The 26,868-nt window shown below is 40.4% G+C and overlaps 1 protein-coding gene across 1 annotated transcript in view; it reads left to right on the top strand.

Annotated features, from left to right (window-relative positions):
* Positions 1-26,868, top strand: part of ARID5B (AT-rich interaction domain 5B) — a 447,066-nt gene that overhangs the window by 158,969 nt on the left and 261,229 nt on the right. The window lies entirely within an intron of this gene.

The following is a 26,868-nucleotide window of genomic DNA, read 5'->3' as shown; positions in this document are numbered from 1 at the left end:
AGTGAGGGAGTTTAGGGGCAGCTTCCAAGGGCTAGCCGCCGTGGAATGGGGGCACCTATTTAACTTTAGGGTGCGTGTAACGAAAGTTATATCTCCATTGACAGGTAGCGGACAGACTGATGTAGGGTGTATTTAGATCCTTTTTTCCCTAATCTGTATAGACAGTACTGAGATTTCCACAATAACCCCGCATATGAAGAGGTCCCCAATTGTGGCCTCATGAGTTTTTTGGACTCATTTGCGGAATATATTTATGTGGAAAAGCTGCCGTGAGAATGTTTAAGATAAGTGACCATTTTGAATAATTATTTAAATATCTAAACTGCCTATATCTGTACTAGTGAGGGAGTTTAGGGGCAGCTTCCAAGGGCTAGCCGCCGTGGAATCGGGGCACCTTTTTAACTTTAGGGTGCGTGTAACGTAAGTTATATCTCCATTGACAGGTAGCGGACAGACTGATGTAGGGTGTATTTAGATTTTTTTGCCCTAATCTACATAGATAGTACCGAGAATTCCACAATAACTCTGCATATAAGGAGGTCCCCAACTGTGGCCTCATTGTGTCTGAATTTTTTGTTTATGTTGGTTGTGTGTATTTACTCACGGTGTGGGATTATTTTGTATTTTTAAAACTTATCTAATAAAAATTGATGTTTTAAATATTTAATGAAGGTAGGATTGCTAGTAAAAATTTGATATACTGCCTCTAAAAACAATTCTTTCTAGTTTGCCTACACATGTAGCAGAGTATTCTGGGATGTTGCAGGCATGGGGTTCTGCAAAGTTGGGGGTATTAATCCGTGGGGGATTAATACCTCATCTCTGGGTCGGTGTTTTGCGGCCAGGGATATTGGGGTGAGAAGTTGTTCCTGGACTGGGCCTACCCATGGTTATATATTTACTGTATTGGTTACTGTGTTACCTATTGTTATTTGTTGGGGTCGCCCGTTGGACGGCACCCCCTTGTGTTTAGAATGTAAATAATAGGTAATAAATGCTGCTGTGGCCAATTTGAACCAAGTCGCATACAGTTCGTCTATTATTTACAGATGGTATTGGTGGTATTGGTATTGTACACACATACAGCATGACTGGAGAATCCTTCCGCAATGGTCATGAGGCTGACCACACACGTTATAGCTTGTTTGGCTGACAGCTGTTGTTTCTAACTTTCCTGACTCTTCTTTGTTTGTAATGGGGAGAGAGGAGAAAGCTCCTTGACGACGAGTCCAAAGGCCCCAATACATATTTGATGGTCAACCAGTCCTACCGATATTGGCTGGTTTGCTTTAATCTAATGTGTATGGGGACCTTTACACTAGAAACTCTAGAAATGCATCAAATTTATCACAGTGTAGTATCACTGTGTAGTCTACAGTCACATTAAAGGGGGTGGCCATTATTTTTTTATGATTGGCCTATGGATAGGATAGGCCACCATTATCTCATTGGTGGAGAATAGGCTACCAGTATCTCATTGATGGAGATCCCACACCCGGAACCCCTGTTGACCAGCTATTACCGGCATTGGCTCCGGAAGAGAGTTCTTGAATGTTGCCGAAACACAGCAGCTCTATCAAAACTATAGTGATCATGGCTGGGTAATATAGATCCATCCCCTAATTCATTTGAATAGTGCATGGGTCTGTAGTTCCCAGCCACAATAGAAATAATAGAGCTACTTTTGGCAGCATCCATGAATTATTAACCGGCACCAGCCAGTAACAGCTGATCGGCAGGGGTGCCGTCTTTCACACCCCCACCAGATATTGATGACCTATCTTAAGGGTGATCCATTAATAAAAAAGTAATGACCAACTTTTTTTACCTGTTAGTTTTCTCTCTTTATGCCACAATTTTGACAAACTATTGCATGTCTTATGCAATATCTTCTATCATGCTGAACCATGCCCTTTCCCTCAGTGTATCTGAGACATTTGCCCTTTTTTGCATTGGGTACGAGGAAAACAAAATCGACAAATTGGTCTAGTCATGAGCGTACCATTAGAGAACACCATTAGAGAACAATAAGTTACTAGTACTATTTAAAGGAGTAGACTGCTTTATTTTAGGCCATTTCGATTACTGCATGCCAACCTAATACGTAAAGTGTATTAGGCTAGTAATATAGGTGTTTTATAAATATTGATAACAGATGAAAATTCCCTTTTCTGTATGCTGTGTGGTTTAGGTTGGGTGCACATGCCACCGTACTTTTTTCTATTATTTTCTGTGGCAAGTTGTGGTAAAATAACAGTATTTTTATAGAGTTTTTCTAAAATAATATGAAAAATGTTCTGGCTTTCTTGCAATTTCTGATAATGAAAGCAAAAAATGCACAGAGACTGCAACGTGTGAAACCAGCTTTAGCAAACTAATTTTAGAGTCGTTATTAGGGAAATCTGATTATTTGGGAGGTCCACCATTCAGGATTCATCTCTGCCAGAGCAACTACAAAGAACGTCACTCACCCTGGAGGACTCGATCCTCATTGAATTCATTACTTGAAGAGCACATTGATTTTAATGGGCTCTATGTAAGGGTATATTCACACAGTACTAATTTACAGCATTTTTTCCTTACATGAAAAATGCAGAATGTTGGCAGGAAAAGTAGTGCAATCATTATGCACATGGACAATCAGTGCCAGGTTTGTGGCTGTGTACAAATGGAACAATATGTCCATGATTTCACTGCAACCACAGATCTGCCAAAGATTTATCTCTGTGTGTGACGGGGGCTTAATGTTATCAAATTCTGTGTAGTACTTGTGGGTTCAAAATGCTCACTATACCCTTGGATAAAATCCTTGAGGGGTCAAGTTTGCAAAAGGGGTCACTTGTGGGGGATTTCTGCTGTTTTGGTACCTTAGGGGCTCTGGAAATGTGACATGGTGCCCGCTATTTATTTCAGCCAAATTTGTGTTCCAAAATTCAAATGGTGCTTCCTCCATTTTGAGCTATCCTGTTTGTCCACACAGAGGTTTCTGACCACATGTGGGGTATCAGCGCGCTCAAGGGAAATTGAATAACAAATTTTGGGGTCTATTTTGTTGTGTTTTTTCTTGGAAAAGGTAATAAATTGGGGCTAAAGCAACATTTTTAGGTAAAATGTATTTTTTTTAATCCACTTTGCATTAATTCCTGAGAAGTACCTGAAGGGTTAATAATAAACTTGTTGGATGTGGTTTTGAGCAGTTTGAGGGGTGCAGTTTTTCGAATGGTGTCACTTTTGGGTATTTTCTGTCAAATATGATGTGGGCCATAAAAAATGGTTTTGTAAATTTTGTTGGAAAAATGAAAAATTGCTGATGAACTTTGAATCCTTCTAACAAAAAGATTATGTTTCAAAAACGTGGGCTGATGTAAAGTAGACATAAAGTGACACTGGTCAGAATTGTAACATTTAGTCTGGTCAGAAGGTGAAATAGGTTGGGTGGTGAAAGAGTTAAGGTCAAAATTGGCTCCTTCATTAAAGGGAATCTGTCACCAAGTTTTTGCCACCTAATCTGCGAGCAGCATAATGTAGGTGCAGAGATCCTGATGGTTGCTTAGTGTACTTTTGATAAAATCACAGTTTAATCAGCAGTAGATTATCATTAGAGGACTACTTGTCGTGTTGCAGGTAGTCCAGCATATTCATGATCTCTGTGTAACTGCTAGATCTGTAGCAGAGAAAACATTGATTTTATCAAACTGACAACAAACAGCTCAGTAAGTGATTTCTGGAATCAGGGTGTCTGTCTCTACATTATGCTGCTCTCAGATGTGGTAGTAAAAACCTGGTTACAGATTCCTTTTAAGGGGTTAAAGGAAACAAAAATCCCCACAGCTAAAAAAAACAAACAAATAACGCAAAGAAAAATTGCACCATGTGAATGAGATTTTGGAAATCTATTTGATCTTGCTGCTGTAAAACACCGGGGGCGGTGGGGGGGGTGCGTTCAAAATGCAGCGTGTGAACAAGCCCCAATGCTTTTGTTCATCTGTGGTATCGTGCTGTAGAGGAATTAGGCCCAGTGCCCACATCGCGTAGTTTTGACGCATATTTTCTGAAATCTGCAGCAAAATCTGCATGTCCATTGTGAAGCCAGCAAAGTCTATGAGAATTCAGAAGTGCTGTTCCCACGTTGAGTATTTTTCCCTTGCGTATTTGGTGCAGATTTGGTGCAGACAAAAAGAAATCTGCACCAAATACGTAAGGGAAAAATACTCAACGTGAGCACAGCACTTCTGAATTCTCATAGACTTTGCTGGCTTCACTATGGACATGCAGGTTTTGGTGCAGATTTCTGAAAATCCTGCATCAAAATCCGCAGCGTGAGCACAGACACGTGCTCTCCGGATCTCATCACTCAGCAGTGTTACGACCTATGATCTACAGATTGTCTCTTTAGGGAGGAAGGAGACAAATTCGAGTGATCTGCTATGATCCGCTAATTATCAGAGGACTCTTTTAACAAAAGTGGGCAACCCAAAAAATGGAAAACTGTTTTAAGAAATGGGTTTGACCTTTGCATTTGTAGTTCATATTGCCATTCACAGACGTAACTAATGGAGTAATCATACATGTCCACAAGCTTCCCTACATGTTCAAATTGTATTTTGCTTGTCTGCAAAATGTTAAAATCTTATTGTCACCAGCTGTTTAAAACCTTTCTCCCCCCTCCGGTTGCTATGATCACCAAGAAAGTAAAAAGCTTAAAGAATGGAATGTCTAATGCAATAAACTAAGTGAAGGCAACATAAATCACATCAAGAGAACTTTGTATTGACACCATATTGCTTAAATACACTTTAAACAAGGTGTTTAGTTTCCTAACTCAAGCAAATTAATTCTTGTTCCTACAAATACCTGGACGTTTCTTTTGAACAGAATGAAGACATATTGTTGCGTCCAGCGATTCTAATGCATCTCAAGGATCTTTAGTGCTGAAATCATTAAATGTTTGTTTCGATTGGCATCCAAATGCATTCACACTAATACGATTAAGAGAACCAAAGGGCAAAATATTTGGCAGATTTTGAAGTTGAGGTAATTAGGTACAGGAAGGAACATGCATCATTTTTCCATTTAGCTTCAAAGAATCTTTGTGCTCATAAACTATTTGAGGTTCTTATGGGTAAGCAAAGTTTTTGTGCCTTTTTTCCCCAAATAACAATTTTGTATTAATTACTTATTAATCAGTTAACCCGAAATATGTCCTAAAATGCACAATCTGGTGTCTGTTGGCTGCTGTGGTGTATGTTGTGCTTTCTATGTTTAATTTATATTTTTATTTTCTTTATTTTTATGAATTATACAGGGGTTTTTTTGCTTTCTGGTAGGACATCGCCCTATTACGTGCAAAGAAACAAATATCCAGCTCACCCCAAGATGTCCGCACTCCTTAGGCTATGTGCCCACGGGGAGAATGTCCTGCGGATATATCCGCAGGACATTCCGCAGGATCTCCTAGAAAACCGCAGCACAACTTTGTCTGTTTCCATGCTGCGGTTTTATTGCGAAATGTCCTGCGGATATGGTGCGGGCATTCTGCATTGAGGATACAGTACCATGGCTTCAGCACTGCATCCTCAATGCAGAACAAGTGCTGCAGTGATCGGGAGTTCATACTCACCTCCATCACGCAGCACCTCGCTTTCCGGCGGCCGGGTCACTGTCAGCGTCTGCAGGAGAAGGTGGGCGGGCCTGAACTAGCTCTGGCTGTCACATGACCAGAGCTTGTGCAGGACCCGCCCACCTCTTCCTTCCTGTACTTGGATCCACCGCGCTGCTGTACACCGGACAGAGAAAGTGACTCGGGTGTCTGCTATCAAGGCAGGTAAGTATATGGGACCCTGCGGAGAAATCCGCAGGAATAATTGACATGCTGCTGATTTTTCCGAAGGGAAATCAGCATTATTTCCACTGCGGAAAAATCCGCAGCATGGGCATAGCAGTTCCCAAATGCCTTAGAAATGGCTGGGGAGTAGCTGTGCTGCAGATTTTTGAAAAATCCGCAGAATTTCCGCGAAAAATCCGCGGCAAATTCCGCGCATTTTCCGCAGCATGGGCACATAGCCTAAAGGTGTTGAAGCACAAGATCCCACTGCTGTTCAGCGTTTGAGACACAGGCATACAAAGGAACGATCCAGCTTCTCGTTTCCATAAAAACACAGCTTTAATGAAATTTTTTTTAAAATACATAGAATATTTTTCTTGTACTAAAGATAAACCACAAAAAGTATACCATCTCTGAGTCAGGAAAAATCCAAAAGTTCTTTAAACCGCACATCAGACGCGTTTCGAGCACATGGCTCTCACCAAGGTCTAAGAGCCATGTGCTCGAAACGCATCTGGTGTGCGGTTTAAAGAACCTTTGGATTTTTCCTGACTGAGAGATGTTATACTTGTGTAGCTTATCTTTATTACAAGAAAATATTCTTTGTATTTTAAAAAAGTTTTTCATTACAGCTGTGTTTTTATGGAAACGTGAAGCTGGATCATTCCTTTGTTCACCATCACCCTATTAAGCGTTGTTTTGGAAATACATATTCAGAAATTAGATTCAGTTCAAAGGCGGCAACTAGACTACTATAAGGAATGGAGGCCGCCCCTATGATGGCAGGTTGGAAAAGTTAGTGATGTTTAGCTTAGAAAAAAAGACGTCTCAGAGGAGATCTCATTTATATGTATAAATACATGTGTGGTCAATATAAAGGACTGGCACATGACTTATTTCTTCCGAAGACAATACTAAGGACCAGGGGGCACTCACTGCGAGTGGAGGAAAGGAGATTCCGGCAGCTAAATAGGAAAGGGTTCTTTACAGTTAGAGCAGTCAGACTGTGGAATGCCCTACCACAAGAGGTAGTAATGGCAGACACTATAATGGCTTTTAAAAAAGGGCTGGATGATTTCCTCACTACACAAAACATTGTCGGTTATAAATGATTTAGTGACAAAATATATAATTAGTGGAGGAAGGTTGAACTAGATGGACCTAGGTCTTTTTTCAACCTATGTAACTATGATTGGATTTCACTTTACAGGGATTTGTTAAAGTATTAGGAACGTTATATTTCGATTTATCGTATTTTTTGTGTATCTTTTATGAATCTGTAGTTGTGGATGAAATGGCATTTTGAAGCTATAAATTCCTTTCCTTGTATTTATGAGTGGTATTTTTTGTTTCCATTTCTTGCACATCTTATTATTGGTGGATACTGCACAGGGTTCATTAGCATTCCTAATGGATCCCAAGTGTTCACTTGTTTCTAATTGTAGCTCATTAATTGTGTGTATATTAAAGTTCAAGATTATAATTCATTTCTTTAGAGTGTGCATATTTGTGTTATAAATACATAGTTTAGCACATCTTACAGCACTACAAGACTTGTTACTTGAATATACTTTTTAGTAAAATTGTTATTTTAATGGCAGAATAGAATAATAGTCACTTCATGCTCCATCTAAGGCCCTCTTCACACGTCCGGGATAAAACCGCATGTTTTTCATGGTCCGTGTTGAAGGTGCGTTTGGCCCTCCATGTGCTGTGATTTTGGCGCACATTTGTTCTCCTTGTGCTATCTGTGATAGCACACAGAGATCAGGAACTTTTCACTCACCTGTGTCTGGCTGTGTCCGCTGCTTTGTCTGGTGCTGCTGCTTCCGGGTCCATTGTGCAATAAAAATTCATGAGCATAATGAGTGGGCCCGGAAGCAAATGACAGCAACGCCAAAGACAACAGCGCTGAAGACAGGTGAGTATAAAAAAATCATTTTATTTCAGAGACACATGTTTTCTCCAGTACGTGTCATACTGATGTCAAACACATCCCATCAGTATGTGGTCCGTGTGACATCAGTGCTGCCAGAGAAAAACTGACTTGTCTCCGTGCGGAACACACGGACACACATCCGTGAAAAAACATTGATCTTAACGGGTCTGCATATGTCCATTCCTCCGGTATGTAAGAAAACGGACGCCATACATAACGGAATCACGGACGTGTGAAGGGGGACTAAGCAGCAACACAAAGGCCCTGATTCATCAACGCAATTGCAACAGAATTCTAGCTTAAATTGCTTTGAAACGTCTCCAAAATTTGGCGCAACTCAGAGTTGCGCAACATTTTTGCGACGGCTCACATACACAAATTAGTTGAAGAACAGCCATTTTCTGCACTTCCAATCATGCGTAGTGCACCTATGAAGCTGGGACACCGCCGAATAGAATCACATGCATGCGTGAGATATGCGGGGAGCTGGCGATGATACCGCCTCCTGCAAATCATACTATCATGCCAACAGGAACATAATCACATGAGCAGAGGGATGACTAGTCTGGGGAAACACCACCTAAAAGAGTCAAAAGCTTAATTAGCATAAAAAAACTAAGCTGATAAATACTTTTTATTAAATATGGATTTAACACTAGAACTATTGGACTCGTGACACCTATATAGAAATACATGGTGCAAAGTAGTCAAAATGACTACCTCAGTAGTTCTAGTGTTAAGTGACTAATATTATAAAGGGCTGTATAGAAATACATATATACAAATGCTGCTGGGTTGGAGGTTATAGGGGACCTGACAGGTTCCCTTTAAACATGTTTTTTACCCCACTTGTACTGTTAGGCTGTGTGCACACTTTGCGATTTTGCAGCATTTTTTTATGCATTTTTGAGTGCAGATTTGCCATAAAACCTGAAGAGAATCTTGAGGCCAGCAAGGTCAATGATAATCCAGAAGTGTAGTGCACACATTGAGTATTTTCACCTTGCGGATTTGGTACAGCAAAAAGCTTGTTTTGCCTCTGCGTTTTTCTAGTCAAGAGATGCAGAAATGCTGCAGTAATGCTGCAGAAATTCTAATACGTGTGCATATACTCTTATAGTATACTACACAAAATTCAAACAAAAGAATACAGCAGCACTCTGTAAGCAAAACTCAAACAAAAGAATACAGCAGCGCTCTGTAAGCAAAACTCAAAAGAATGCAGCAGCACTCTGTAAGCAAAACACAAACAAAAGAATACAGCAGCACTCTGTAAGCAAAACTCAAAAGAATGCAGCAGCACTCTGTAAGCAAAACACAAACAAAAGAATACAGCAGCACTCTGTAAGCAAAACACAAACAAAAGAATACAACAGTGCTCTGTAAGCAAAACTCAAAAGAATACAGCAGCGCTTTGTAAGCGAAACATAAACAAAAGAATACAGCAGCACTCTGTAAGTGAAACACAAACTAAAGAATACAGCAGCACTCTGTAAGTGAAACACAAACTAAAAGATACAGCAGTGAAACACAAACTAAAAGATACAGCAGCACTCTGTAAGTGAAACAAAAACTAAAGAATACAGCAGAACTCTGTAAGTGAAACACAAACAAAAGAATACAACAGCATTCTGTAAGCAAAACTCAAACAAAACAATATAGCAGCACTCTGTAAGCGAAACACAAACTGAAGAAAACAGCAGCACTCTGTAAGCGCTAATATATATGCAAAAATAGAATATATGAAATTTAAATTGCATAAACAATATATAGAATATACTTAGAAAAATGATTGTACTTAGCTCATAAATTAACCAATTCATTTGAGCCCATTAACCGTGCCATGGTGACCTCTCTTTCATGGGACTCTATACTAATTGCGTGCCTCGCCTGGAAAGGCATGAAATTAGGATAGGGTCTCATCAAAGAAAGTCACTTTGCTACGGTTGATAGGCTCACATGAATTGGCCAATTTATGCACTAGGTACCTTCATATATTCATATATTCCATATAGAATTAATGCAGTTTAAATGTCATATATTCTATGTTTACATATATATATATATATATATATATATATATATATATATATATATATATAGAGAGAGTGCTACTGTTTTCTTTTGTTTGTGTAGTTATAGCAACTGGTACCTGTTCACACTTCCTATGTTCTATTTGGAGATGCAGGTTTTGGGTTTTTTGCCTTATAGTGTATGATACTGATATCCTTATTTTATTGTCTGTTGAAATGTTAAGTTCTTTTTTTTTAATTAAGAAAACAAAGTGTAACAGTTAAGTAGAAACATGCAGAGAACTGCCTAATAAATATGGTATCCTTCTTCATATTTGCTCTTGGTTCGAGCAAGAAGATCAACTTTGAAAAAACAAACGAGCATCATTTTGCAATATGCTGTTGGGAGTTGTTTACCATATATAATTCATTAGTAAACCTGCCTGAAGAAGAAGCCTCTGTGCTTTGAAAGCTTGCAAATAGAAATGTTTCTGGTTAGCCTATAAAGATATCAATTATAGAATACTGTTGTCAATCTTGGGCATAAACGTATTTATATCTAAATTTCGAAATGTCACCTTGAGGCTTTGATGTGAGTTATTACAAAGAGCCAGCACCAATGTGCACTAAGGCATCAAATATTCCAAACTGCATTATAAAAAATTTTTTTTGAGATTTTTGGCAAAAAATTGCAATTTCTTGAGCTGCTTCGCCACGTCACGGCAAATCTCATTTGAAGCAGTCCTACACTAAAATATTTTTATAAAATGTGCCATGCGGCCTCACATATAAATAGCAGAACTGCTCTCAGCAGCACTCACCTGGTCTATTGCAGTCCCGTACCCATGACTGAGTCATGGCTGTGGGCGGGACAGGTCCAAGCAAATGCTGCATGAAGTATATATATAGCCTGTGGACAAAGCCTGATGACCCAATGTGAACAGTCACCAAACGCCAAAATCTATACAGATGGAATACATCCCAAATTGGGGTGCATAGCAAGGTGGAGGTCAACCACCGACCAATTCAACAAAGAAACAACAAAGAGCCAGCACCAATGTGCACTAAGGCATCAAATATTCCAAACTGCATTATAAAAAATTTTTTTTTGAGATTTTTGGCAAAAAATTGCAATTTCTTGAGCTGCTTCGCCACGTCACGGCAAATCTCATTTGAAGCAGTCCTACACTAAAATATTTTTATAAAATGTGCCATGCGGCCTCACATATAAATAGCAGAACTGCTCTCAGCAGCACTCACCTGGTCTATTGCAGTCCCGTACCCATGACTGAGTCATGGCTGTGGGCGGGACAGGTCCAAGCAAATGCTGCATGAAGTATATATATAGCCTGTGGACAAAGCCTGATGACCCAATGTGAACAGTCACCAAACGCCAAAATCTATACAGATGGAATACATCCCAAATTGGGGTGCATAGCAAGGTGGAGGTCAACCACCGACCAATTCAACAAAGAAACAACAAAGAGCCAGCACCAATGTGCACTAAGGCATCAAATATTCCAAACTGCATTATAAAAAATTTTTTTTGAGATTTTTGGCAAAAAATTGCAATTTCTTGAGCTGCTTCGCCACGTCACGGCAAATCTCATTTGAAGCAGTCCTACACTAAAATATTTTTATAAAATGTGCCATGCGGCCTCACATATAAATAGCAGAACTGCTCTCAGCAGCACTCACCTGGTCTATTGCAGTCCCGTACCCATGACTGAGTCATGGCTGTGGGCGGGACAGGTCCAAGCAAATGCTGCATGAAGTATATATATAGCCTGTGGACAAAGCCTGATGACCCAATGTGAACAGTCACCAAACGCCAAAATCTATACAGATGGAATACATCCCAAATTGGGGTGCATAGCAAGGTGGAGGTCAACCACCGACCAATTCAACAAAGAAACAACAAAGAGCCAGCACCAATGTGCACTAAGGCATCAAATATTCCAAACTGCATTATAAAAAATTTTTTTTGAGATTTTTGGCAAAAAATTGCAATTTCTTGAGCTGCTTCGCCACGTCACGGCAAATCTCATTTGAAGCAGTCCTACACTAAAATATTTTTATAAAATGTGCCATGCGGCCTCACATATAAATAGCAGAACTGCTCTCAGCAGCACTCACCTGGTCTATAAAAAAAAAAAAAAAAAAAAAAAAAAAAAAAAAAAAAAAAAAAAATTTTTTGGAGATTTTTGGCAAAAAATTGCAATTTCTTGAGCTGCTTCGCCACGTCACGGCAAATCTCATTTGAAGCAGTCCTACACTAAAATATTTTTATAAAATGTGCCATGCGGCCTCACATATAAATAGCAGAACTGCTCTCAGCAGCACTCACCTGGTCTATAAAAAAAAAAAAAAAAAAAAAAAAACAAAAAAAGTCTTTTCCCTGAGGAAGGAGGCAGATGAGCCTCTGAAACGCGTAGGAATGATCTAAATAAAGAGAATAATTTGATTTATACATGCTCGTGGTTTTTAGCGCGGCATTAAACCCGTTTTCTCCAGTCCTTCATATCTAAAAATTAGCTCTGGTTGCAAGCAAGTGGCTTGTTCTCATCTGTAGTATTGTTCCTAAAGCTTACTGAACTCCTGCCTGAGTCACCTATAGATAAGTAGTTCATGCTTTTTCCCCCTGTGTCCCCCTTGTGTCTTCCATAGTTGTTTAGTGGGGTTAATGAAGAGCTCATCCCACCAATTCCCTATTTAGGGTTCAGCACAAGGGATACCTAGGGTCAGGTTTCCGGCTACTGAATGTCTTTTTAAATTAGCGATCGCAGTGATTATCTACTGTAGGAACAACACATTAGCTAGCCAGAGACATAGGAACAGTGAGTCTGAATAGAGAATCCCATGTGGCTAAAATAATGGCTTATGTGACATAAGACACATCACTGCGCTCTGCGTTTTTAATTGTGTTTGTCCCATTATCTTAATAAGTTGATTAAAAGTTATATATTAATAGATTAGTCTTTAGTTTGGGGATCTAATTGCCTTAGGCAAATTGTAAATTTAGGTTTCCGGCTCGACACATAGGTGCAGACACATTACAAGAAGGAAAAAGAGGGGGGAATTCAGCTCACCCATTCCAAGTCCATTAATAGTGGTCAATGCACAGGCAAACAACAGGCCGGCTCTTGAGTAGTGGTTCCAACAGAATTCAAGAAAAGGGTTGTTCAGCAACATCCGATTTGACTTTTTAATCCACGTCAGACTTCTTAATTTTATAAGAATTAACTTTTATTGTGCATATTTAAAATCATGCTTAAAAACACATGTCTGGTCTTACGCGTTTCAAGCTCCTAAGAGCTCTTACTCATAGCAAATGAGTAAGAGCTCTTAGGAGCTTGAAACGCGTAAGACCAGACGTGTTTTTAAGCATGATTTTAAATATTCACAATAAAAGTTAATTCTTATGAAATGAAGAAGTCAAGTCAAATCGCATAGGTGCAGAACCTATCTAGGGTAGTGGGGGACCCCAGGGACAAGCTATAGGATTGATCAGGGATCACTACTTTCCTCTTCCCTAAACACAGGGATCCCCTTCCCATTTGCCGATCGCTTGGTACTTCCACGTACCTAGCGTTAGGCGGGCTTTACATGTTGCGACATCGCTACTGATATATCGTTGGGGTCACGTGGTTAGTGACAAACATCCAGCGCCGGTAGCGACATCGCAATGTTTAAATCCTAGGTGCGACGATGAACGAGCGCAAAAGCGTTAAAAAATCACGGATCTGTGTCACGTCGTTCATTTCCGTAATGTCATTACTGCTGCAGGTACGATGTTGTTTGTCGTTCCTGCAGCATCACACATTTACGTCAGGAGCGGGTGCTATCGCGCTCGACATCGCTAGCAATTGCTAAAGATGTCGCAACGTGTAAAGCCCGCCTAACAATGCGTCATTAGATCTTATAGACATATTTAATAATGTATTAAGTTTTTATTGTGAAATCTGGTGGCACAACTCTTAAGAATAGACTATGCTGAATCACTTGAAAAAATTGCTTTTGTCCCCTGTGGAAATATGTATTTTACCCAACAGTTCAAGAGTAACCTTTTCTAAGATATAAATGGTTGTATCCAAGGGTTGGTGAGAATTTTCTCTTTCGAAAACCACAGATGTTTTTAAGACATTAAACTTAGATTTATTTTTCTGGTTACTTCTGCAAGATATACTAAATGACTTTGGCGTCCTTTCCCCACTAATTACAACTTTTGGTTTAGAGGTTTTTTTTGTACATTTAGTTTTAAACTGTGTATAAACTGGACACCTGTTTTTCCCTGCAGATGTAAGTTCAGGAGCCTTTAGGCAATTGTAAGAGTCTGTCTGGAAAAATAATACCTTCCATACAACAGACTGGATCTGAATGTAAATGTAAATAATTCATGGTTGTGTGTGTGCGTATGTAAACCCGGTGTGTGTGTGATAGAAGGGCGGTGGAAGGTTCTTTAGAAATGGTTTGTGCTTAAATATTTGCATGCAGGAAAATTGCTCTCGAAAACACTCATTTAAGGTGTACCCGTTGCTTAAATACATAATGGAGACAGTCACTTGGCCGGCTGAACTAATAATATTCATAAGAAAGGAGCCCAAGATTGAAAACATATGGTTGGATTATAAGGTTACAGTGAAACATATTAATCATTGTCTTCATGACTCTTAACAATTAACACGGCGGCTGGATATTTAAAGCGCTAATAGTCGAGCTACTCAGAAGAGAGAAATGGCTAAAATAGAAATTCCATAATTCTATTGTACAAATGTATCTTACAATTTTTTACCGGTAGTTGTAGAACTTAGGGCTCAATCACACATCCGATTTTTGCATACAAGTGCCATTCGTTATTTTCACGAATAGAACTTGTGCCTGTAATAGTCCATGGAGCCATTCACATGTGCTTGATTTTTCGCAGACGGTGCAATCTGCAGTGTATTGAGGAGACATTTCCTATTTTGATCCGAGTCTATGGGTCTCTGATGATATCCGAGAGCAGTACAATTTTCACCAACTGTCATAATGGAGAAGTTGGAGAAACTTTTTATTTATTTCTCTATGTACGAGAAACACAGATCCTGCCCTGATCAAACTCTGATCAACTTCGAATATCAAAATAAATATCTATATATATATATATCTATATATATATATATATATATACCGTATATATATATATATATATATATATATATATATATATATATATACCGTATATATATTTTATTATTATTATTATTTTTTTATTTTTTATTTTTTTTTTTTATTTTTTTTTTTTGGCGGGGAGGTGTGGAGAATGTGGGCGTATTTGTATTTCTTAACCCCTTAATGACTAAGTTAATTTTGACCTTAAAGAGGTGGTTCACTAATTAGTTGTCATAGGCACATCAATATTATGCTGAGAAACAAGGTTTCTCTCAAATACCTTGTGTTGTGAAGTATGAAAAGTATGAAAAGAGGAGGGCACCATAAAATACCCAGGGATCACCCCCCGGAACTTAAGGGAAAAGTTAATAAAGAAAAAAAAGGGGGGAAAGAAAGTGCTAATAACGGGATCATCAAACAACCAATCATGTATCAAAAAGTTATATAAATTTTATTGGTATAGACACATACAAATACAAATTACAAGGTGGTTTGAAACCATAGAAAAAAATGTTTTTCTATGGTTTCAAACTACCTTGTAATGTGTATTTGTATGTGTCTATACCAATAAAATTTATATAACTTTTTGATACATGATTGGTTGTTTGATGATCCCCTGTTATTGGCACTTTCTTTCCCCCCTTTGTTTTTCTTTACTAAATACCTTGTGTTGCCAATAGCGCCTCTGTGAGCAATGCTATTGCGGTCCGCTCATCCCTTTCACGTGACCCCCCCCGGGTTCCGTGACCTCTGATGTTTGGTGATGTCACATCAACTTCCAGTTGATCTGACATCACCGCGGCCGGCCCCAGTCTTCCTGAGTGACTGGGCTGTGGATGGAGTTTCACCACTCATCACAGCCCAGCATCACAGCCCGGCATCGCTCCTGCTTACAACCCCCCAACAAATGACCTCTATTTGGAAACTAGACCCTTCAAGGAATTCATCTCTTGGTGTATTGAGCATTTCTACCCTATAGGTGATCCCAAAACGTTATAACATTTAGGCCAGAGTCACACTTGCGAGAGACTCGTGCGAGTTTCGCTTCGCATCACCCAGGATAGCCGCATACTCTGCTGACAGGAGCTGGTCGGCTGCATGTATTTCTATGCAGCTGAGACGCTCCTGTCTGGGTGATGCGATGCAAGTCTCGTGACTGGCCTTGGATTGTGAAAACAAAAAAAATATATTTTTTTCCACTAAAATACTGTTTTAGCACCAAATTTATAGCTTATTTTATAATTCTACATTGTGCCGTTCCTCTGTTATTCTTACTAGAAACTTCTGAAAAAATTTACTTCTGGGCGCTTAGAGCTGGAGGTGTGTCCGAGCCCGCCTTTATACTGTCCAATCAGTGTTGAGTATTAGGGACACACCCTTTTGCTATGAAGAATAGTGAAACTCAGCCGGCAATTTATTGATAAATCTGTAAGAGTAATAACAATATATACAGATGTTAAAGTGATATTCCCGAGTTCTTATAGGTAATTTATCTGCGAAAACAGACATTTCAGGAGAACTAACAGATCCTCTGTAAATGCATACATGAAATCTCTGCAGAAGTGAAGTTGTGCCTAGATCTGTGTTATTTCACAATGCATAAGATACAAACTGCTAACTGATTATCACTGTTTCTTTAGTTCACCATGAAAAATGGAAGAGAACAGCTCATTTATTCTAAAATTATGTTAGTTATGTGAAAAATGTCTGTGCCCTGAACCACAAATGAGCGAGGACAAGACTATTGTACCAATTAGTTTACTTGAAGAAATCTTAAAAATGACTAATAACTTCAAGTCAATTTATATAAAGCTGACAGTGTCCCGGGGCATGAGAGGGATTCATTTCATTCAGTTTGGATTTGGTGGTCAGTTTAACAAATCCTAAACAGCCCGGTTTCTGCAGAATTTATCCAGTATGGGATTAGAATAAATATTTTTAGAGATTCTATTAATGGTCTGTTTTTTTTAACATCTGCATTGTTCAATCCCATTGTTTTGCTCCACTGATGAAGTAGATGAATCAGAACAATCCGTCAAATGATGGACCCAATTGGCGCCCGGTGGACCCTACTGATTTATAATGGGGTCTGTCAGTGCTGTCACTTTTGACAGAATTTGTGGCCTTATGCCGACGTCACACAGTACGATATATCGTGCGATATGTCGGCAGGGTCACAGAATTCGTGACGCACATACGGGATCGTTAGAGATGTCGTACCGTGTGACACCTCCGAACGACTGTGAACGAGCAAAAATACTCACCTTATCGTTGCTCGTTGACACGTCATTCATTTTCAAAATGTTGGTCCTCCTTCTGTGCTCTGGTTGTTCATCGTTCCCGAGGCAGCACATATCGCTCCATGTGACACCCCGGGAATGACAAACTGCAGCTTACCTGCATCCCGCCGGCAATGCAGAAGGAAGGAGGTGGGCGGAATGTTATGTCCCGCTCATCTCCGCCCCTCCGCTGCTATTGGCCGGCGGCTGTGTGACGTCGCTGTGACGCCGAACGTCCCTTCCCCTTCAGGAAGAGGATGTTCGCCGCCCACAGCGACGTCGTCCGGGAGGTATGTGTGACAGGGGGTTACCGACTTTGTGCGCCATGGGCAACTAATTGCCCGTGACGCACAAACGACGGAGGCGGGTACGATCGCTGGTGCGATTGCACGATAGATCGTACCGTGTGACGCCAGCCTTAGCTTCTAAAGCCCATAGCACAGAAGTGAAAAAGACCTTAAATTATGTATTGTGGCTTGTATATAGTAAAAATAAGCAATTAAAAGGCTTTCCCGACACCTATACTGCTGTTTATAAATATTTATCTTAGGGTCCTAACCCCTTTTTCTTTATTACGAATTTCCCTACTGTGCCCCATATCCTGCTCTTCAATATATGTTCTTTTTTAACTTTACTTCCTGTGATGTTTCGGTTGAGGGGAGTCCTACACGGGACATCACAAGAGGCTGGTGCTGTAGTCATTCTTTTTAGATTTTATAACCCCCCCCCGAAACAGGATGTCACTTACCACAGCTTCTGTTGCCGCCACCATCAGATGACATTCTGTTTCAGTAGTGGCAGAAGAGAAGTGACTGCAGCTTCTGTCCCTATAGCTAGCATCTTCAGTCACTGCTGCCACCATCCCGGCTTCTGACACCACCTCCTCTTTCCCAGAAATGAAATGTCATCAGGGGATGGTGGTAGAAGCAGGGTAAGTGCAGCATTACATAGGTTACAGGGAACTGTCAGGTGCAATATGCACCCAGAACCATGAGCAGTTCTGGGTGTATATTACTAATCCCTACCTAACCGTTTCTGTATACACTAGCATAGATAAAGGGATCTTTAGAAAAGAATTTCTAAAGATCTTATATCGTATGCTAATGAGCGAGGGGACTAGTCCCAAGAGCGTTAGTTCCCCTGGCTGGTCGACTCCATTAGCATGTTAGTACAACCCTTTGGGTGTGCTAACATGCTAATGAATGTGCAGCATCAGAGATAATCTCACTCACCTCTCCGCCGCCATCGCTGCCCAACACTGGATTTCAGCTCAGTGCGCATGACCCCGGAGTTTGGGTCATGCGCACTATGAAGCCTGGTGTATGAGTCCTGGCTTCAAACTGAAGTAGTGCGCATGACCCAAACTCCGGGGTCATGTACACTGAGCAGAAATCCAGTGTCGGGCAGCGATGACAGCAGAGAGGTGAGTGAGATCATCCTGTGACGCTGCGTATTCATAGCATGTTAGCACGCCCACAGAAGTGTACTAACATGCTAATGGAGCCGACTAGCCTGGGGAACTAACGCCCAGGGGACTAGTCCCCTCGCTCATTAGCATACGAGAAAGATCTTTAGAAATACTTTTCTAAAGATCTCTTTATCTATGCTAGTGTATACAGGGACAGTTAGGCAGGGATAAGCAATATGCACCCAGAACTGCTCGTGGTTCTGGGTGCATATTGCACCTGACAGGTTCCCTTTAAAAAAGCCTGCTTTCAGCGATTTATCAATTACTGAGCTGCTTAGTATAATTTTGATAGAATCCCTGTTTGTCTGATGTAGATATAGCCGACCTAAAACTACTGAGCTCTGTAGACTCCACCCACAAACCTGGCAGCTCCCTATGTACACTGTAAAATATGTCAGTGGTGGGGGTGAGATTACACAGGTTAACTCATGAGATGTAGCATAATAACCATGGTACTTCTGGTTTGTGGGGTGCACAAATAGGATCTAAACCCATAAATGCAGTAGAAATTAATTCAGCACCCCAAAATGATGGAAAAGAATGATGTAAATGAATTTACCTTGGCAATCCCAAAAATTAGACGTTTCGGTCTTCACGCACTCTTTGGTTCGTAGCAGTGGAAACTGTTGACATTTTCCTGCCCTGAATCTTAAGGGTGCTTTACACGCTGCGACATCTCTAACAATATATCGTCGAGGTCACGGTGTTTGTGATGCACATCTGACGTCATTAGCGACATCACAGCTAGGAGCGACAATCAAGATCGCAAAAACGGCAAAAAACGTTGATCGTTGACACGTCGCTCCTAATCATAATGTCGGTGTTTCATTCCGCAGGTTGTTCGTCGTTCCTGTGGCACAACACATCGCTGTGTGTGACACCGCAGGAATGACGAACATCATCCTACCTGCGTCCACTGGAAAGGAGGAAGGAATGAGGTGGGTGGGATGTTCCGGCTGCTCATCTCCGCCCCTCCTCTTCTAATGGGCGGCCATTTAGTGACGCCGCTGTGACGCCGAACGCACCTCCCCTTTGAAGGAGGGATTGTTCGGCGGCCACAGCGACGTTCTGAACAGGTATGTGCGTGTGACGGTGCCGTAGCGATATTGTTTGCTACGGCAGAGATCACCACATGTCGCACAAACGACGGGGGCGGGTGCTATCGATCTCGTGTAAAGCACCCTTTACTCTGTATTCCTGGGCAATCTGTTAACTGATAAAGGTCTGATTATAAGACCAAACCGTCTCATTTTCTGGTTTGCCACTGTAAATAAAATGTCAACATTTTTTCCATCATTTGGGAGTGCCGAATTTATTTCTACTGCTCGTGAGATATAGCATCTTACATCTGGTTGGTTATTGATATCATGCAATTTTCTGTGTTGCCAACTTTTGAGAACAGTTTGTTTTCTTACTTAAATTTATGTATATGTGGCTTAAACGTTTGCTGTGTTTGTCTTCTATAGCCTCTGTATCACACAGTCTATTTCTGACTACAGATTGTGTTACCTGAGAATCCGTCAGTGAACTCATTCTGACGGGAGAGTTTAGAACGCTTTCATGTCCTTTTTTAACTTTTCTCAGCTGATTTATGACCTCAGCTTTTTTTTACCTGAATTTGCAGGTAAACAAAAGCCTGTAAAAGCCAAAAAGTGCAATGTTTAATGAAATCCAATTGAAAAAAATGTTGGACTTTTTTTTAGCCCAAAGTATATGATTTTAAGGAAAAAAAATGTCCATAGAAATGACCCCTTTGACTTTAAAAATCAAGGACACTATCCATCGCTTTAACCAGCTGTCACGAGTGTGTCACGTGTGTCAGACAGTCATGTGGTTTCTGGCCATAGAAGGTCACAGCATCTGGCTGCGCAGAATGCTCCAAACATGCCATTGTTCCTGCGGTCAGTATTTATTGCAATAGGTAGCTTTCCTGGATTCCTCTCTCCCCATTTTGGACCCAGCAGGAGCTCACCTTCCACCCAGCTGCTGATCATCAGCATTCTCTTGGTACTTAACACTAGAAGTCCCAGAGAGGGGTCATTTAACATTTCTACCTTTGGAACCCATAGACGGGTCGAATGACCTGAAGGATTTTAGCTAACATCCTATAATCACCGTCTTTTGTTCTGTAATTAAGGTCATTACTGTCGCACCACAGGAGGTTGTTGTTTTCCATTGAGTTTAGCCATTTAGTTTCTAGTTAGTCCTATTCAGTTTGGACTAAGGGTCATTTGACCCTATTTCGGGACTTCAGTGGGGAGCTCGAAATTTCTGGGACTTCTAGTGTAAAATACCTCTTCCCTCCTTGGACTGGTGCTGGTGATATTTTTCAGTTCATTCAAGCCATAGTTGCAGCAGGTGGCTTGTACTCCTCTGTGGTGCCGTTAGTGAAAACTTTGCTGAACTTCTACCTGTGTCATCTGGAAATAAGTAGTTCATGCGTTTTCCCCCTGTGGGTCATTTTTGTTATGTCTATAGTGTTTACTGGGGTTTACGAAGAGCTCATCCCATCTGTTCCCTATTTATGGCCCAGCACTTGGGATATCAAGGGTCAGGTATCCGTCTCAGCGCATAGGTGTGAAACCTATCTAGGGTGGTGAGGAACCCCAGGGACCAGAAGTAGGATTGGTCAGGGGTCACCTTTTGCCATTCTTGGTACTTCCCCGCTTGACAGCAGCAGTGTTGGTCATCTTGGTAAAATTATCTTATCAAAAATATCAAATAGTTGATCAAACGATTTTTTCTGAATTCACTTTACTTTTGCAAATTAAAGAGGCCACAAGTAAAATAAGTAGAAACTTGTGTAAAAGCCACAGTCGGGCCAATGATTGAATTAATTCAGGACAGTCTAAATATACCGCTGAACACGGCTCTGTTCTGTACATTTACGGCATGTTTTATTTCATATTTCTGGATTGTTACTAGGAATCCTGGAAAAGAGAACATTCTGTTTTCAAGAATGAGCAATGTTTTTCAACCTCTTCAAAGATTAAATGGCAGTGCCAAGATGCAAAGTGAAATAAAAGACATTACTTCATTTCTTTCTCTTACCAGCTCGAACGGCAAAACTACATCAAAAATCTCAATTGACTTTGAACTGGAAACAAAATTTTATTTACACTTTTGTATTTGCTTCTTTTTTAGAACACTGGGCGCCTTCCCTGTCTGTTCTTTATAGAGCTTCACATACAAAGAAAAAGAATAAAATGAACTTTTTGTAAATGGCTATTATATGGCAAGACGATCGACTTTCCCTAACAATATGGAACAAGCATGCTGTAGTCTCTAAAATTAAATGTCCCCCTGCTCTCACCTGTTTGAGTTGAGATTTTACTGTCCACTGTCTTCTATTTAATGGAGTCCTAACTATGTAAATCGCTCTTCTCTGTTCTTCTTGTGCTATAGTAAATGGACAATCCCTTTAAAAAGTAGACAAACAGTGATGCTACTCAAACTTCTTTAATTGAGCATTTTGTGTCCTTATTAGGGATGATCGAATACTTCGATTATTCGGCTTTGCAAATATTTTCCGAGTACCTTGCCGCTATTCGACTATTCAATGCGCAATGTAATTCTATGGGAAGCATAGAATAGTTCCGAATAGTTGTTATTCGAGTTTCCCATAGACTTACGTTGCGCATCGAATATTCACGAATAATCGAATAGCGGCGAGGTATTCGGAAAATATTCACAAAGCCGAATAATTGAAGTTTTCGATCATCCCTAGTCCTTATATTTAAAATGTAGTATGTGTGTTTCTATATTTATGTGCAATATCTATTTACTGCATTTAGGCATCGCTTTGCCATTTGTGCTCTTTATACCGTGTTTCCCCGAAAATAAGACAGGGTCTTATATTATTTTTTTGCTCCGAAAGATGCGCTAGGGCTTATTTTCAGGGGATGTCTTATATTTTCCCATGAACAACAATCCACATTTATTCTTGAACTTAAAAATAAACTTTTATTCAAATATAGTCATATTGCATTCTGGAAGATTAACATATGGTAAGTCTCCAAACCCTGTGTGTAACACGTGTGTGTATCTATCTATCTATCTATCATTTATCTTTCTATCTACACATACACACACCAGCCTCTCTCTTCAGCTGTAGACTCCTGCAATTAAGAGACCTTTGGTCACATGACATGGTAATGTTACAAAGGTCCTTAAGCAGAACTATCCTTGGGTTATAAACGCTGGGGCCACTAGGAGGATGGGGGCCCTGTGAAATTGCCCAGTTTGCTCTCGCTTCCCCCTAATGCAGCCCTGCATACCAGCCTATCTCATGTTAGTTCTTTTAGACTCCTGCAATTAAGAGACCTTTGATAACTTCACAGACTTGTGACATGATGTAATCAAAGGTCCTTATACATTCTAAGGGGTACTTTGCACGCTGCGACATCGCTAGCCGATTGTAGCGATGCCGAGCATGATAGTCCCCGCCCCTGTCGCAGCTGCGATCTTATCGCTACAGCAGCTTCACACGCACTTACCTGCCCTGTGACGTTGCTCTGGCTGGCGACCCGCCTCCTTCCTAAGGGGGCGGGTCATGCGGCGTCACAGCGACGTCACACGGCAGGCGGCCAATAGAAGCAGAGGGGCGGAGATGAGCGGGACGTAAACATCCCGCCCACCTCCTTCCTTCCTCATTGCAGGCGGGACGCAGGTAAGGAGATGTTCCTCGCTCCTCCGGCTTCATACACAGCGATGTGTGCTGCCGCAGGAATGAGGAACAACATCGTACCTGTCGCTGCAGCGAAATTATGGAAATGACCGACACTACACAGATCACCGATTTTCGGCGCTTTTGCGATCGTTTATCGGTGCTTCTAGGCTTTACACGTTGCGACGTCGTTACTGGCGCCGGATGTGCGTCACTTTCAATTTGACCCCGACGATATCACACTAGCGATGTCGCAACGTGCAAAGTACCACTTAACCTCGGAGTACAACTAAGAGAGTGTAATCGCTGAGAAATTGTGCAGTTTGACTCCTCCTAACGCCGGCCATAAATAGGAATTATTGTTGGAATAGGGCTTATATTTCAAGTATTCTCCAAAAAGCCTGTAAAATCATGCTAGGGCTTATTTCCAGGGTAGGTCTTATTTATACCTATATTGTGTCTCATAGGAATAATATCTTGGCTACTTAGATAGCTATCCCATATCTCACTAACCGTAATCTGACCATACACCTTAGATTAAAGTCAGAGATATATTTGACCAATCCTGCTGATAATTTAATGTCTATGGCACTTCTTAAAGGAATAGTCCACTTTTAGGACAAGCCATTCTCATTCCACATGTTTGCCCGTGATAAAATAAAAAGCTTATACTCACCTTGGTGTCACCATAATCGTACTGATGAGGAGAATCATATTGCAGGTTGATTTTTACCATAAAATGTATATCGTAAAAATAATTCCTAAAAAAAAACAAAGAATTCTAGGGGTTTTTTTTCACAATTTCTCTATTTGTCGAATTTTTCCCCATTTTACTGTATGATCTGTGGTAAAATGATAAAATGAATGGTGTTACTGAAAAATACATCTCACCCCACAATAAGCAAGTGCTCACTTACCTACGGTATGTGGACAGAAAAATAAAATAGTTATGGCTTTGAGAAGAAGGGGAGGACAAAACAAAAATGTGAAAACAGAAAATTGGTCTCGCCATCAAGGGGTTAAGGCTATGGTTAGAGATGGGCAAATAGTAACTATTAGTGTTCAGATAATGCTTACCAAATACCGAGTATTATTCCGGTATTTGTCACGGCAAGAAAAATGCTCTTATTTCCCTATTGATTTGCATTAGGTTTGTTATTCGTGACGAATACCGGAAGAATACTTTGGGATTCGCTGCGAAATTCTGAGCACGACTAGTTACTATTTGCCCATTGCTAATTATGATGTCTTTTAGATGCCGGTGTTTTTCCTGAAGCATCTTTTTTCAGAGTCTCTTGTGCCGTTTGTGGCGGTGGCAGATCTTTTTCACATTGTGTATACTAGTGGGTGGCTTCCGTACGGAAACCGTCTGAAAAATGGTCAGGTCACCTCTTTTAACCATAGATTTTGAAGTTTGAAACAGTTAAAAGAATCTTGAAAAGATTGCACATAATAAGTCATATTGTCATTGCTATTCTTATGTTCATTCTTTTCAAACAAACACTGCCACCGGCTCGCACCGTGCCGAGCACCGAGTGTACCGTACCCGAGCACAGAGATGCTCGAGCGAGTGGTTGGAATATGTAAAGCACCCGAACTACAAACTCAAACACTAATTTATTTTTTTTTTTAAAGTCCATGTTCAATACGATCATCGAATTTTACTATTTGGGTCACATCTCTAATCATGATGTTATATGCTAGTACCCTGAAGCCCCCATGCACATTAGACTAATAATATTGCCAGGTTTGGCCGATACTGTAATGTGTATTGGAACAGCGGAGAGATGTTGACCAGGTTTGTCCGATTTCGGCTGCCAACCACTGTTCTGCTAGAGACAAGACACCAGAAGAGAAATTTGACGGCTTTCTCAGAGAGCACACAGGCGCGAACGAGCACTCTTGTGTATGAGAGAATAGACCAGAATGGCTATCACTGGCTGACATCTATATAATGTGTATGGGGGTTCTAGCAGGAGGCATTGGGAGATACTGTCTGTCTGAGCCTTTCATTTTCCATCCTTTAACTTGCCATTGAGTTGTGTAGCAGTGGAATTCCCACACTCCTTAATTTAATAAGCATCAGCCAAGTGTTCACTCTTATGTCACCTATGTATTGTACTATCTAATCTTTGGCCAGGCATAGAGAACCCTGTCCAACTCTTTAACATGGCTTATAATAAGCTATTATTAAAAAAATAGACATGGCAGTCAGCCGACGACCAAGCAAACACTCATTCATCAGATTGCATGTGTTATCCACCAGTGTAAACTGGATTTGCTGCTGACAATATGTAAACTGTATAAGGACAAAATGATTATATTATCATGGTCCCATGTAAAAGGGCCTTAAAGGGAACCTGACAGCTGATTTGTGATGATTGATGCACAGGTAGCATGTAACAGACACTTTACAGCGGAGACCGAGCCATACAGGAGACTGGTCGAACTGGCAGCTTCTCCCAGAATTATCCCCTTGATTGACAGGTCCATCTATATATACATACGCAGGTAGACACCCATGACTGAAGTGGAGCAGGCGGAGAGAAGCCGCAGAGGACTCGCTTGTCCGATTAGTCTTTCTTGCGTCTTGGTCCTTGGCATGTATCAGCCATCAGGTTTACTTTAACTGAGCGACCATGAGACCATAAAACCTAAAGAACCTAGTATATTTATTTTTCAATCAAAGATGTAAAGGTTATAGCATTCATCCTAATGTCTAGATTGAAATTTTAAGTAAAAAAAAAAATAAAAAAAAAAAAAAATATATATATATATATATCTCTGGGAAATAAAGGTAAATCGTGAAACTTGGAATTTAATAAAAATCTATAACATTGGCCACCTGTGAATGAATGTGAGAAATCGAAGGCAAGACATGGGATTCTTTCACCCTGACACATAGGCTATGAGCAGTTGATCTCTGGAATTTCGCTTTGTGTGTGATCTAATCTTCGTGAAAGACATTATAACCAATAAGGAATGTCTTGTTTAACAAGAAGGACACAAGTCTACAGTGTCATGACCAGGTGGCCGGCCAGGGTCATTGATGAGAATTGTGTGATAATGTCATCCCTTGTATTTAGCAAGTGTTGGAAAGATGTTGTAACTTCATAGCGGACAGTTGATAAGGATGTGAATCACAGTGGATTAGAATAGGTGATTTGTGACTACTTCAGACTTGTTTTTTATTTTGGGTGGCGATTACAAAATGGCATTACTACGGCACTGGGAGAGGTTGGCTTCCATTCTTTGTACATGAAGGTGTGAAAATGACAAAATCAATATTTTTGTGCAACTTTGAGTTGCTCCAAAACTAACATCGCTGGAATAATGCAGGAAGTTTCAGTTATTTTTATTTTATTCTGGCGAATATAGTTTTTAAGAAGGGGTTATCCGGGTATTAGATAATTCCTTTAGGTAAAACTAAATCTGTTTCTGGTGGTAAAGTCTTTTAAAGAGACGTGTAATCTCAAATAATGTAATATTGCCAAAACCTTAACAAAAAAATGTACATATCGAAGTGTAA

The sequence above is a fragment of the Anomaloglossus baeobatrachus genome, chromosome 5 (assembly GCF_048569485.1).
Source record: "Anomaloglossus baeobatrachus isolate aAnoBae1 chromosome 5, aAnoBae1.hap1, whole genome shotgun sequence".
Classification (NCBI taxonomy): Eukaryota; Metazoa; Chordata; class Amphibia; order Anura; family Aromobatidae; genus Anomaloglossus; species Anomaloglossus baeobatrachus.
Note: the sequence above shows the minus strand (reverse complement) of the source record. Positions and strands in the feature narration are given on the sequence as shown.